The sequence below is a fragment of the Xenopus tropicalis genome, chromosome 6, assembly GCF_000004195.4.
Source record: "Xenopus tropicalis strain Nigerian chromosome 6, UCB_Xtro_10.0, whole genome shotgun sequence".
In the NCBI taxonomy this organism is placed as follows: Eukaryota; Metazoa; Chordata; class Amphibia; order Anura; family Pipidae; genus Xenopus; species Xenopus tropicalis.
This window is the reverse complement of record NC_030682.2, coordinates 14,517,149-14,529,954: the sequence shown is the minus strand read 5'-3', so window position 1 is coordinate 14,529,954 and position 12,806 is coordinate 14,517,149. Positions and strand designations below refer to the sequence as shown.

General features: G+C 44.7%; 1 protein-coding gene across 3 annotated transcripts in view; it reads left to right on the top strand.

Annotated features, from left to right (window-relative positions):
• prkag2 (protein kinase, AMP-activated, gamma 2 non-catalytic subunit) overlaps positions 1–12,806 on the top strand; it is a 149,668-nt gene that overhangs the window by 74,990 nt on the left and 61,872 nt on the right. The window lies entirely within an intron of this gene.

The window sequence follows — 12,806 nt, the reverse complement described above, 5'->3', positions numbered from 1 at the left end:
GCAAAAGCAGAAGCAGAGGGACCAAAAATATGCTGGTAGGAGGGTAACGTTAGTCTTTTAAAGATTAGGACAGGGTCCTTCTGATTGGAGGGGCTATGGGAGGCAGATGGGAGAGGCTATCTTGGTGATTATCGACATGGAGTTTGTCATAGGAAAGTAATACTTTCTGTGTGCAGAGCGCAGTTGTGCTTCCAATGGGGGCTTCAGAGAGCCTTGGTTGTTGGGGAGCCAACAGTGTTGCCATTTGCCGAGTCTTTTGCATAGGAGATACTTGTACAACTAAAAACCCTAGCCACTGACATTCGATAATAGATATTTAGCATTTCTACCCTACAATTAACAATATCAATGAATTTGCTCTGTCCTTCACTTTTAATGCCGCAGCTCTGTGCCTTTTAGGCTGCAAATAACTGAAGCTTCCAGTTGTTTGGGATCTGAGGAGCGGCCCTGGGGAGAAGCAATAGGAATTGTATTCTTCTGCTGTGCAATTCCAGTAAACCCTTTAGAGCTGAAAAGACAGCACGGAGGGAAAAGATGTTACTCCCTAGGAACCAAAGTCCTATTTCTAAAAGCCCCGTAGTGAGATAAAACGAAGCATTCATTGATTTTCTGCGTGCGCGGATGGATGAGCACATAATGGCAAAGGCATTGTTGGATTTTCAGATGATGTTGCAGGCACCCAAATAACGAACGCCAACTGTAATGCATGTATTGGCATTTAATAGAAACACTTAAAAGGATGGCATCTATAAAGGAATAATTGCTTGTCTAAAAAAGAAATCACAGCCGCAGATAGATGCCTAAAGAGGTTCTAGATCTCAGTGGGATGCTATGACTGAGAGAAATGAATTAATTAAAGAGATATTGTCATCGCTCTGTAAATGTGCTGCTTTGCTATAGTTGTATCTGTAGCACTGGGCAGATGGTACATTACACGCAGGCAATAGCAACGTTTTTCCTTTTCAAATCATTGTACCATTTCATTTTATCAGCTGTTCAGTATAGTTCCAGCATTTCAGAATATAGTTTGAATATAAAACACATATTTTAGATGTGTTTCTCTATGGCCTGTACATATAGGCATCCCATTAACTCGTCTGTGTGTTGCCTACTGAAGTGGAAGGTAAAGGGTTAAACGCTAGCCAGTGTGAGCATTAGAAAGTTAAAAATATGAAGGGTTAAAGACCCAACAGCAATAAAGATAGCAACAAAACATAAGGGTGAACTTGCCTTTGCCCAGGAGATGGGGGGGGGGGGCACATTACAAGTTCGGAGTGAAAGTTGGCACAAGGATCAGACTGGGCCAGCAGGACACTGGGAAAAAACAGTGTGCCCCACCGACCCAGACTTAATCCCTAGTTAAGTATGAGATATGTGCACTTGGGGGGGTGGGAAGGTGGGGTGTTGGGGGCAACTGGGGTGGTAGCCCTGGTAGGCCCAGCACATCCATTGGCACCTATTTTAAATAATAGTTCCAGTACCAAAAAGTGTCTGGGGCAGTGATGAAATGGTGGGGGCTGGGCACCAAAGTGAATAGAGGGTAGGGATAATGCACTGGTGGGGATAGAGGGTGGGCTGGAGAAGAAATTGGGACAGAACCTCAAGGAATTACAAATTCCGTGCCACATGCATGGTCAATAAATGAAAAATACTGTCTTAAGGTGCCAAATGACCAAATTATCCCGATATCGCCTACCCATAGGGGGTATATCGGGAGAAGATCTGCTTGCTTGGTAACCTTGCAAGGCGAGCAGATCTTAGCATGTATGGCCAGCTTTAGGCATCCACTGGTATTTTACCGGCAAGGCTAGTGAGATTCCAGCCTGGTGGCAACACTATGCAGAGAGCACCAAAAGAATTAAGAGAGATTAGATTCCATTTTTTTAAAAAAAGGGCAAATGCAGCTCTAAAGTTATCAGGAACCCCTGGCAAAATGCCACCAGAGGCACATCACATCAAACCCACATTGGCATTGTGCCATTATCTAGTAACTGGGCCCTTTAAGAATAAAGCTGAAGGGCTGTTTTTAGGCGGCCCATTAGGAAGCCCTCATATATGGGTTCATAAGATTCTGGCTCGCCTGGAGGGGCAGGGTCAGCAGCTTTTATCCCCACTTGTATTGCCAGCTTTATGGATTGTTTATAATATTCTCAGATTAGGGTGGCACTGGAGCCAGTTGGCATCTTTCTGCCATATTTTAAACTTTTGCTAAAAGGAAACCGTTACTGAGTCTCAATGGCTAATAATAAAGAGGGTCTGCTTGCCAGTAAGGAACCACTTGTGCTTATAGTAAGTTGGACTGTCTGGGGGGGATCACATGGTACAGGCTAAAGGGGGTACAGTCAGCTGATGGAGCAATTGATTTGCTCCAATCACATTTCTGTAGCACATGACAAGAAATCACAGGCCTCTCTGACCTGTTCTGCTCTTTTCCTATCTGGCTCTGACACAAGCCGTTAGTCACACGTAACTATTCCATCTGCTGCCCCTGTCACTTCATGAGCTGGCACCGCGCCCCGGTTCAAGCCACGGGCAAATTGCATAGCCACGTTAAATCGCAAGGTTTTCTCTATCCATTTGCCTGGGCTGATTTTTAGGGTGGGGCAGAAGGAGAAAATGTCCTCTTTGGGTCCCTGTGGGAAGGAAATTACATATGACTTAGTATTAGTGATGTACCCCCAACCTTCCACATCCCCCTTTTGTTTCTGACTGGGACCGGATATGTTTTGGGGACTTTCTATCTATTGCACATATTTCATTATGCTTTCAGAATCCAGTTGGTTTATTAAATACATTTGTTGAGAAATTCTCATTATTTATTTCTCCTTTAATTACTGATTCCCTGTATTGAATCAATGGCCCGACTGTGCTGGCCAATCAGCTTGTCATTGTTTTTCCAACTGATTTTATAAGTCATTGGCTGCTCTGAGCAGCTGAACTGCAGCAGGGCAAGGTGGGGCAATAGGGAAATATGGGGCGGTAGGGCAAAAAAAGGGGGGCAGTGGAGAAACATGGAAGTGAGGCAAGATAGTGTGGGGGCAAGATAGTGTGGGGGCAAGATAGTGTGGGGGCAAGATGGGGAGAGTACAAGATGGCAATAGTAGGGTAAGAGTGTGACTGTAGAACAAGATGGCAGTTATAATTAATGAGTTTGTTCACCTTTAGATTAACTTTTGGTATGATGTAGAGTGATATTCTGGGACAATTTGCAGTTGGTCTTCATTTTTTATTTTTCATGGTTTTTAAAAAATTTAGCTTAATTTCATCTGCTCTCTAGTTTGGTATTTCAGCAGCTGGTTGCTCGGGATCAATTTAACTTAGCATCCAAGAACTGGATAGAATGAGAGACTGAAAAAGGAAAAGAACTGAATATAAAGTTTCAATAACAATATAATCGTAGCTTCATGAAGCTCTAGGTTTTTGGTTGAAGGGGTTGGTGACCCCCATCTGAAAGCTGGTAAGAGCAGGCAAGCCAAATGATTTGTGGGTTATTTACAGACAGACAGCCCTTTGGCACTGCACCCCCTTTGGCACCCATGATATCTTCTGGGTACACCAGGGTTGCACCAGCCCAAAAGTGGGGGTGAATAAATGAGGGAATAAAAGTTTCAGGCGCTATCTCCCTAGTAAATACAGTACGGAGACAGTAGACCCTATGCCGTTGGGTGAATATATTTCATTCCACACTTGGCAGGTACATTTTCAGCTTTTGATCTGACGATTCGCTTTGTTGTACGTTATTAGGATTAATGCTATGAATCCCTGGGAATGTGGTTCAGCGGAGATTCCTACTCTGGTTTAATTATTGTATTCCAGCAGCCCCAGAGTAGGAACAGTGTGGAGCCATGATGGTACCTCCTAAATATGAAGTGGGGAGACAGTAATGTTGTTCAGTGAATGGGATTTTCTGCAGGCACCAACAGATGGTTGCTAAAGAGCCCCCTCCAGAGAGGAACGAGGCTGAGAGACGATAATATCAGCCATCTGTCGGCCCAGTCAGTGATATTGCTCAGGCTTCTCTGTACTTGTGGCTCTCGGTTCTTTAAGAAGAGTCAATAAACAGTGGAATATTTCTGTGCAAGAGAAAAGTGACTTTCACAACCAGTTTTATACCCTCGAGGCACATACTCAATGACCTGTCTGGGAGCCAGCATTTATTTAGCAAACGCAGTTCTCACTTTTGATTGGTTTGCATTGATTAATAACACAATTCATAGATTTAAGAGAAAGCTTTAAGGGCATTATTGGATCAGAACAGCGGATCAGAACATCCTGTACAATGAAGCACTGCGAGTGAAACAGCATACAATTCAGGGAGCTGCACATTTGAATCCATAAAATTCCCCTTTTATTCTGAGCAGATTAAAAACATTGTACAGATTTGATAAAGGCCAGGACAAGGTCGGACTGGGCCGGCGGAGAACTGGGAAGAAACCAGGTGGGCCCCATCGACCCAGACCTGATCCCCGCCACCGATCTCCCTCCTCCGAGTGTGCTTGGGAGTGAAGGGGCTTGGGTGGGTGGCAGGGCCCCTGTGAGGGTGCGGGGCCCCTGGGGGTGTGTGGAGGCCCCTGGGGTGGGCCCTGCACACTGCAGTCCCACCCTGGGCCAGGAAGCCAAGCCTGACGCGTTTTGGGCTTAGACAGTCCTTAATTATAGGCTAATATCCAATCACAAGGCTGAAATCTACATGTATAGAAAATTACTACAGTTGCATGTTAACTTTTAACCAATCTCATAAAATGCATACTGTATATCTTAATTGGAGTGAAATACGCTGGTGCATGTCATAATACCAATAATAGCAGGTTCTGGCCAGCCTCAGACACTTCCCATTATGTTCAGAGGGAAGGGACCCAGAGCGGGTCAGCTTTGTCTGGATCACTACTAGTGACAGCAATCAAAACAGCTAGTGTGGCCTTAAGTTTATGAGATTAGAGGTCGGCCAGCTAGAAATAGATCTAATTGGTTCCTAAAGGGTCTATTATTTTTCTTGATTGGTCAAGAACCAGAAACAGGTTATTCATGGGTCTTGTATATTCTTATATACCCTTATAAATGATGTATAGTGATGTCATTAGTTATAATTGGTTCTCAGTGATGCAATTTCTGTTACATGGGTCACTGAACCCTCTGTTGAAGGTCCGGGCTGGGATTCAAAATAGGCCCTGGCATTTCAGGTTCATAGGTGCCAAAACACCCCCCCACCCACGCCAGCCCAATAAATAGTGAGTGTCTATGGCATCTTACAGCAGCCTCTCTGGTATTTGTCTGAACCCACAGATTGCCAGTCCGGGCCTCAGGTTGTAAAATATGAGGGTAATAAAAGTCACCTTAGGAGTTCCTTGACCTGTATAAATGCATTTATAGGGTCATCGATCCCTTAGTGACTTATAATATCCTTATAGTTTATACCTGGAGGTACATTATTCAGTATATAATACACAAAAGCTATGAAGGTAATAAAAAGTCCCACAAAGGGCCATTTGTATCTCTATTTCTGTATTACTCAGAGCTAAAGCTTCCAGCCTGCCTGCTCCACGTGTAATTACATTTATATATCTCTGCGGCACATTGTGAATAGCATATGCTATAAGAGCACTTTCCTTTTGCAGTGACAGCGCAGCAGCAGGGGCTTTATATGTAACTGAGCACATAGCAGTTAAGCTTTTCTATCCCGAGTGCTTGGGAAAGTGTTTCATTTGCATTTTCTCCACTAAGAAACACAGCCGGGAGCAGAAGAAAGGGATTATTTATTTTTATGGTTTTCCCTGCGTCCAGAAGACATTAAAGCCAAAGACAATAAACAGGGGGACTGCTGACCATGAAGTGTTCTGATAAAGGGCTAAACAGTCCGTGCCCTGAGCCAGATAATTATTGCTATGATACTGCGGGCAGAGTCTCATAACAAGCCCATCCTCTCAGTCATACAGCTTTTTAAAGGGAAAATATACCCCACTTTTCCACATGAGCTAATTCAGTTGGGGTCTTGTAGAAAAGATACATAAACACTATCTGAACTTCTAGAAATGAATATAAGTGTGTTTTTTTCCTACACAAACATACCTGATTCCACAGACTGAAAGGAATCCATGAACCATGATAGTGTGTCCCAATGGATTCTGGGACTTAATGTCCCTCTGCTTTCCATAGTGGGCGGTCCACAGATTCTTTGGAAAGCTTCAAGTCCCAGAATCCATCACTTCACAAAATACAAGGTGAGGGAAGGGATACATTACACTGTGAGCCTAAGAAGGCAGGAAACTTGTTCCTGCACTTGTTGTGTAAAAAAAACACAAAACAAACATTTATTTCTGGAAGTTCAGATAGTGTTTATGCACTTTTTTTTACATAGACCCAACTGAATGAGCTCATGTCCAACAGGGGGTATATTTTCTCTTTAAGTCAATAGTTAAAGGGCTGATTCATTCTGCCTGCCTTTGGAACTCCGTAAATAATATAAACTGAAATAAATACCTACAGTTGCTCTAATAAGAATGAATGTTTCCATAAAAAATACTTTTTTCTTGTCAGATAGCATTTATATACTCAGTCAGCCGCTCCTACGCTCACTTCCATGTCTCTGCACTTTCACTCCAGACAGACACATTCCAAGACAGTTAAAAATACAGAAACCCTGTTCCTTATATGTGTCCTGTGCATTATAGTCCCTTTACATAGTAAGTTAGGTTGAAAAAAGACATAAGTCCATCACGTTCAACCATAATGACTATATATAACCTGCCTAACTGCTAGTTGATCCAGAGGAAGGCAAAAAACCCCATCTGAAGCCTCTCTAATTTGCCGCAGAGGGGAAAAAATTCCTTCCTGACTCCAAGATGGCAATCGGACCAGTCCCTGGATCAACTAGTACTAAGAGCTATCCCCCCTACCCCTGTATTCCCCCACTTGTACTGAGAGCTATCTCCCATAACCCTGTATTCCCTCACTTGTACTGAGAGCTATCCCCCCTACCCCTGTATTCCCTCACTTGTACTGAGAGCTATCCCCCCTACCCCTGTATTCCCTCACTTGTACTGAGAGCTATCTCCCCTACCCCTGTATTCCCTCACTTGTACTGAGAGCTATCTCCCCTACCCCTGTATTCCCTCACTTGTACTGAGAGCTATCTCCCATAACCCTGTATTCCCTCACTTGTACTGAGAGCTATCTCCCCTACCCCTGTATTCCCTCACTTGTACTGAGAGCTATCCCCCCTACCACTGTATTCCCTCACTTGTACTGAGAGCCATCTCCCATACCCCTGTATTCCCTCACTTGTACTGAAAGCTATCTCCCCTACCCCTGTATTCCCTCACTTGTACTGAGAGCTATCTCCCATAACCCTGTATTCCCTCACTTGTACTGAGAGCTATCCCCCCTACCCCTGTATTCCCTCACTTGTACTGAGAGCTATCTCCCCTACCCCTGTATTCCCTCACTTGTACTGAGAGCTATCTCCCATAACCCTGTATTCCCTCACTTGTACTGAGAGCTATCTCCCATAACCCTGTATTCCCTCACTTGTACTGAGAGCTATCTCCCCTACCCCTGTACTCCCTCACTTGTACTGAAAGCTATCTCCCATACCCCTGTATTCCCTCACTTGTACTGAGAGCTATCTCCCCTACCCCTGTATTCCCTCACTTGTACTGAAAGCTATCTCCCATACCCCTGTATTCCCTCACTTGTACTGAAAGCTATCTCCCATAACCCTGTATTCCCTCACTTGTACTGAAAGCTATCTCCCATACCCCTGTATTCCCTCACTTGTACTGAAAGCTATCTCCCATAACCCTGTATTCCCTCACTTGTACTGAAAGCTATCTCCCCTACCCCTGTATTCCCTCACTTGTACTGAGAGCTATCTCCCCTACCCCTGTATTCCCCCACTTGTACTGAGAGCTATCTCCCATAACCCTGTATTCCCTCACTTGTACTGAAAGCTATCCCCCCTACCCCTGTATTCCCTCACTTGTACTGAGAGCCATCTCCCATACCCCTGTATTCCCTCACTTGTACTGAGAGCTATCTCCCATAACCCTGTATTCCCTCACTTGTACTGAGAGCTATCTCCCATAACCCTGTATTCCCTCACTTGTACTGAGAGCTATCTCCCCTACCCCTGTATTCCCTCACTTGTACTGAGAGCTATCTCCCATAACCCTGTATTCCCTCACTTGTACTGAGAGCTATCTCCCATAACCCTGTATTCCCTCACTTGTACTGAGAGCTATCTCCCATACCCCTGTATTCCCTCACTTGTACTGAGAGCTATCTCCCATAACCCTGTATTCCCTCACTTGTACTGAGAGCTATCTCCCCTACCCCTGTATTCCCTCACTTGTACTGAAAGCTATCTCCCATACCCCTGTATTCCCTCACTTGTACTGAGAGCTATCTCCCCTACCCCTGTATTCCCTCACTTGTACTGAGAGCTATCTCCCCTACCCCTGTATTCCCTCACTTGTACTGAAAGCTATCTCCCCTACCCCTGTATTTCCTCACTTGTACTGAGAGCTATCTCCCCTACCCCTGTATTCCCTCACTTGTACTGAAAGCTATCTCCCCTACCCCTGTATTCCCTCACTTGTACTGAAAGCTATCTCCCCTACCCCTGTATTCCCTCACTTGTACTGAGAGCTATCTCCCCTACCCCTGTATTCCCTCACTTGTACTGAAAGCTATCTCCCCTACCCCTGTATTCCCTCACTTGTACTGAAAGCTATCTCCCATAACCCTGTATTCCCTCACTTGTACTGAAAGCTATCTCCCATACCCCTGTATTCCCTCACTTGTACTGAAAGCTATCTCCCATACCCCTGTATTCCCTCACTTGTACTGAGAGCTATCTCCCATAACCCTGTATTCCCTCACTTGTACTGAAAGCTATCTCCCCTACCCCTGTATTCCCTCACTTGTACTGAGAGCTATCTCCCATACCCCTGTATTCCCTCACTTGTACTGTGAGCTATCTCCCCTCCCCCTGTATTCCCTCACTTGTACTGAGAGCTATCTCCCATACCCCTGTATTCCCTTACTTGTACTGAGAGCTATCTCCCATAACCCTGTATTCCCTCACTTGTACTGAGAGCTATCTCCCATAACCCTGTATTCCCTCACTTGTACTGAGAGCTATCTCCCATACCCCTGTATTCCCTCACTTGTACTGAGAGCTATCCCCCCTACCCCTGTATTCCCTCACTTGTACTGAGAGCTATCTCCCCTACCCCTGTATTCCCTCACTTGTACTGAGAGCTATCCCCCCTACCCCTGTATTCCCTCACTTGTACTGAGAGCTATCTCCCATAACCCTGTATTCCCTCACTTGTACTGAGAGCTATCTCCCATACCCCTGTATTCCCTCACTTGTACTGAGAGCTATCTCCCATAACCCTGTATTCCCTCACTTGTACTGAGAGCTATCTCCCATAACCCTGTATTCCCTCACTTGTACTGAGAGCTATCTCCCCTACCCCTGTATTCCCTCACTTGTACTGAGAGCTATCTCCCATACCCCTGTATTCCCTCACTTGTACTGAGAGCTATCTCCCATACCCCTGTATTCCCTCACTTGTACTGAGAGATATCTCCCCTACCCCTGTATTCCCTCACTTGTACTGAGAGCTATCGCCCCTACCCCTGTATTCCCTCACTTGTACTGAGAGCTATCTCCCATACCCCTGTATTCCCTCACTTGTACTGAGAGCTATCCCCCCTACCCCTGTATTCCCTCACCTGTACTGAGAGCTATCTCCCCCATACCCCTGTATTCCCTCACTTGTACTGAGAGCTATCTCCCCTACCCCTGTATTCCCTCACCTGTACTGAGAGCTATCTCCCATACCCCTGTATTCCCTCACTTGTACTGAGAGCTATCCCCCCTACCCCTGTATTCCCTCACTTGTACTGAGAGCTATCCCCCATACCCCTGTATTCCCTTACTTGTACTGAGAGCTATCCCACCTACCCCTGTATTCCCTCACTTGCTAAGAATCCATCCAGCCCCTTCTTGTACCTATCTAATGTATCAGCCAGTATGACTGATTCAGGGAGGGAATTCCTTTAGTGCAGGGCTGCCTGGGCATTACTCATGTGAGCTCTGATGTAAGTGGCATTATTACATCAGTTTCTACACCAGACTTTGGTGAGTGCCCCCCCTTAGCACATAACAAGGTTATAACTATGTGGTGTCACCCCAAATTCTGCTCTATCTGGCCTCCAAGCAGATCTTCATGGAGTATCTGGTAGATCAAATAGACTTTCTCCCCAAATCTCACCCTAACTGGCCTTCAGTCTGCTTTCCTCCCACCCCACCCAGTCACTGCTCTAGGTCTAAGGACTGCCCCAGGGTTTGGGAACCCATTGATCTACAATTTGAGTTGCTGAATTTGAAAATGAGTTTAACTTGAAAAACTATGACTGGTCTTAAACAGTCATTTCAAATTCAATGATTTGCTCGATTCATAATAGCCTCTTGTGTTCCTCTATATACACATAGGTTTCCTTGGTAGCAGAGCAGTGTTCTTCCTACTGTTCCCGGCATTTAATCTTGCCTACACCCGTGGAGACTCTTTCATTTCCAGAATACAAGACCTCTACTGACTAAATTGCTACCATTTGCCTTCCATGGACTTTTGTCTAGTGTCTTCTACTGACAGAGTAAATGAATGTATATAACTTTATCTTGGGAATTAGTTTCCCATTTGGACATGGAGGCAATCAGCAGGCCCGGACTGGCAATCTGTGGGTTCTGGCAAATGCCAGACGGGCTGCTGTAAGATGCCATAGACACTCACTATTTATTTTGCTGGTGGGGGGCTGTTTGGGCCCCTGTGTAATGCCCTCCATCATGAATACAGAGCGTAGGCAGCAGTGTATTCATGGGCAGCCACAGGTCTCGGCCTTCCAGCACAGGGTTAACGCTGCAATTTAGATGGACTTAACTCTCTCAGAGAGTCAGCCCAGAACATTCATTAAGCAATGAGCCCAAAGGATTTATTTATGACAACCCGGCACATTGTTGCTTTTTAATCAGATATGCTTACTTAACTTTCCCCATTCATTCCACACATTTCTGACGCTGGCAGCCAGATTTTTCTGCACTTTCCCCATTTCATAATTGGTTCTGCTTCATTTGGTCATGAATTTTTTTTTCCGTGAGACACTTTTTTTGTTTATTCCCTGGGGAATTTCAGGCCTTTTTAAAAAAAAAAAAAAGTCTTGTAACCTTGAATTTTAACTGCTGGTATTTAGTAGTTAAGTTTGCATTTGCCTGTAGGGCTCAACGTACAACAGCATCGGCTCTGCTATTGGGTGAATGGGCTGCAAAAGTGTTTATAAAGGTTCCCTTATTATTGGGTTGATTAGGATATCAGTTTTGCACATTTTTATTAAAAATTGCACCATAGTCTAGGGTTGCCCTGATATGGCATTATACAAGGCCTTTGGAAGCCGAGTGCTGAGAGGCAGTTACGATTTCTCTCTTCAGTACCATTATGGCCCAGTATGGCATCATTTACGTGTGTGCTTTGGCACAGCCCATGAAAACATTTATAGAGCGGGTTGGGTTCATCTGTTTATGAGTGCAGACACAGTGCATATAAGCTATAGGCCTATCCTTTATGTACAGACGTAGTGTATCCAGTATCTGTTTACAGCTCTTTATGTTTATGTTCTGTCACAGTAAACTGTTTATGGGATGAGTGAAGTGACTGCTTGCATGTGAAATCGATGCATTAGTAAGGGCAGGTCCGGACTGGGATTCAAAATAGACCCTGGCATTTCAAGTACATAGAGGCCCAACAGCCCCCCAGCAGCCCAATAAATAGTGACTGTCTATGGCATCTTACAGCAGCCCCTCTGGCATTTGCCATATCCCACAGACATGCGGCCGTTACTCAGGCCTGGACTGTCAATCTGTGGGTTCTGGCTAATGCCAGAGGGGCTGCTGTATGATGCCAAATGTACTTCTACCCCTTTATTAACAGGCTATTTACAAAGTGCAGGAGGGCAGGTTGCAAAGTGCAATAAAGGGCCATGTTGTTTGTACATTTCCCCCCCATGGAATTAAGGTTCCAATAAATGACGGGGCAGTTGTTCCATTTAAGGTTAAACCTGGCACAATTCCAGCAAGTTACACTATTATTTCTTAAAGTTTGCATAATTATATAAAAAGCAAAAACTGATTAATATAAGCACTGATGCGCCAGTGATGGAGTGTGAATGAGGATGGAGAATCTGAGAGATGAGTATGGCATGAGTAGAGAAACAAAAACGGGCAAAGTGGGAAAGTTAATGAATGAAGAAAGAAAGAAGGTAAAAGGAAAAGAGGAAAAGGGTTTATTAAGTTAGCACTCACAGAAGCCATTGCTTACTGTCATTCATTTTGTCACTGGCAATGGGAGTATTAGAGGAAAAGGAGAAGAGGCTGATAGTAAAGTAGCAAACAGGTAGGTAGCAACCAGTGAAGCAGAGTAGAAAAGGTAGGTAAAGTCAGTGGAATGTTTCAGAAGAGGTAAGTGGCACGTAGCAAATTCAAGTAGAACTGGCAGGTAGGCAGTTGTGGAAGAGAGTAGAGGGTGTGTAGGTGCTTCATCCATAGTTGAGTAGAGGAGAAGAAGCATGTGGCAGGAGATAAAAGAGAAGAGGTAGGTGGTAAGAAACAAGGGAGGAGAGGTAGGTGGTAGGTAGTAAATAGCAACTGGAGATAATGTGGCATGTATTGAAAAACAAAACAAATTCTTGTTAAAAAGATTGATGTTAGGTTAGTAGGAGCAGGTAAGATGTAGCAGGTTAGAAGTAAA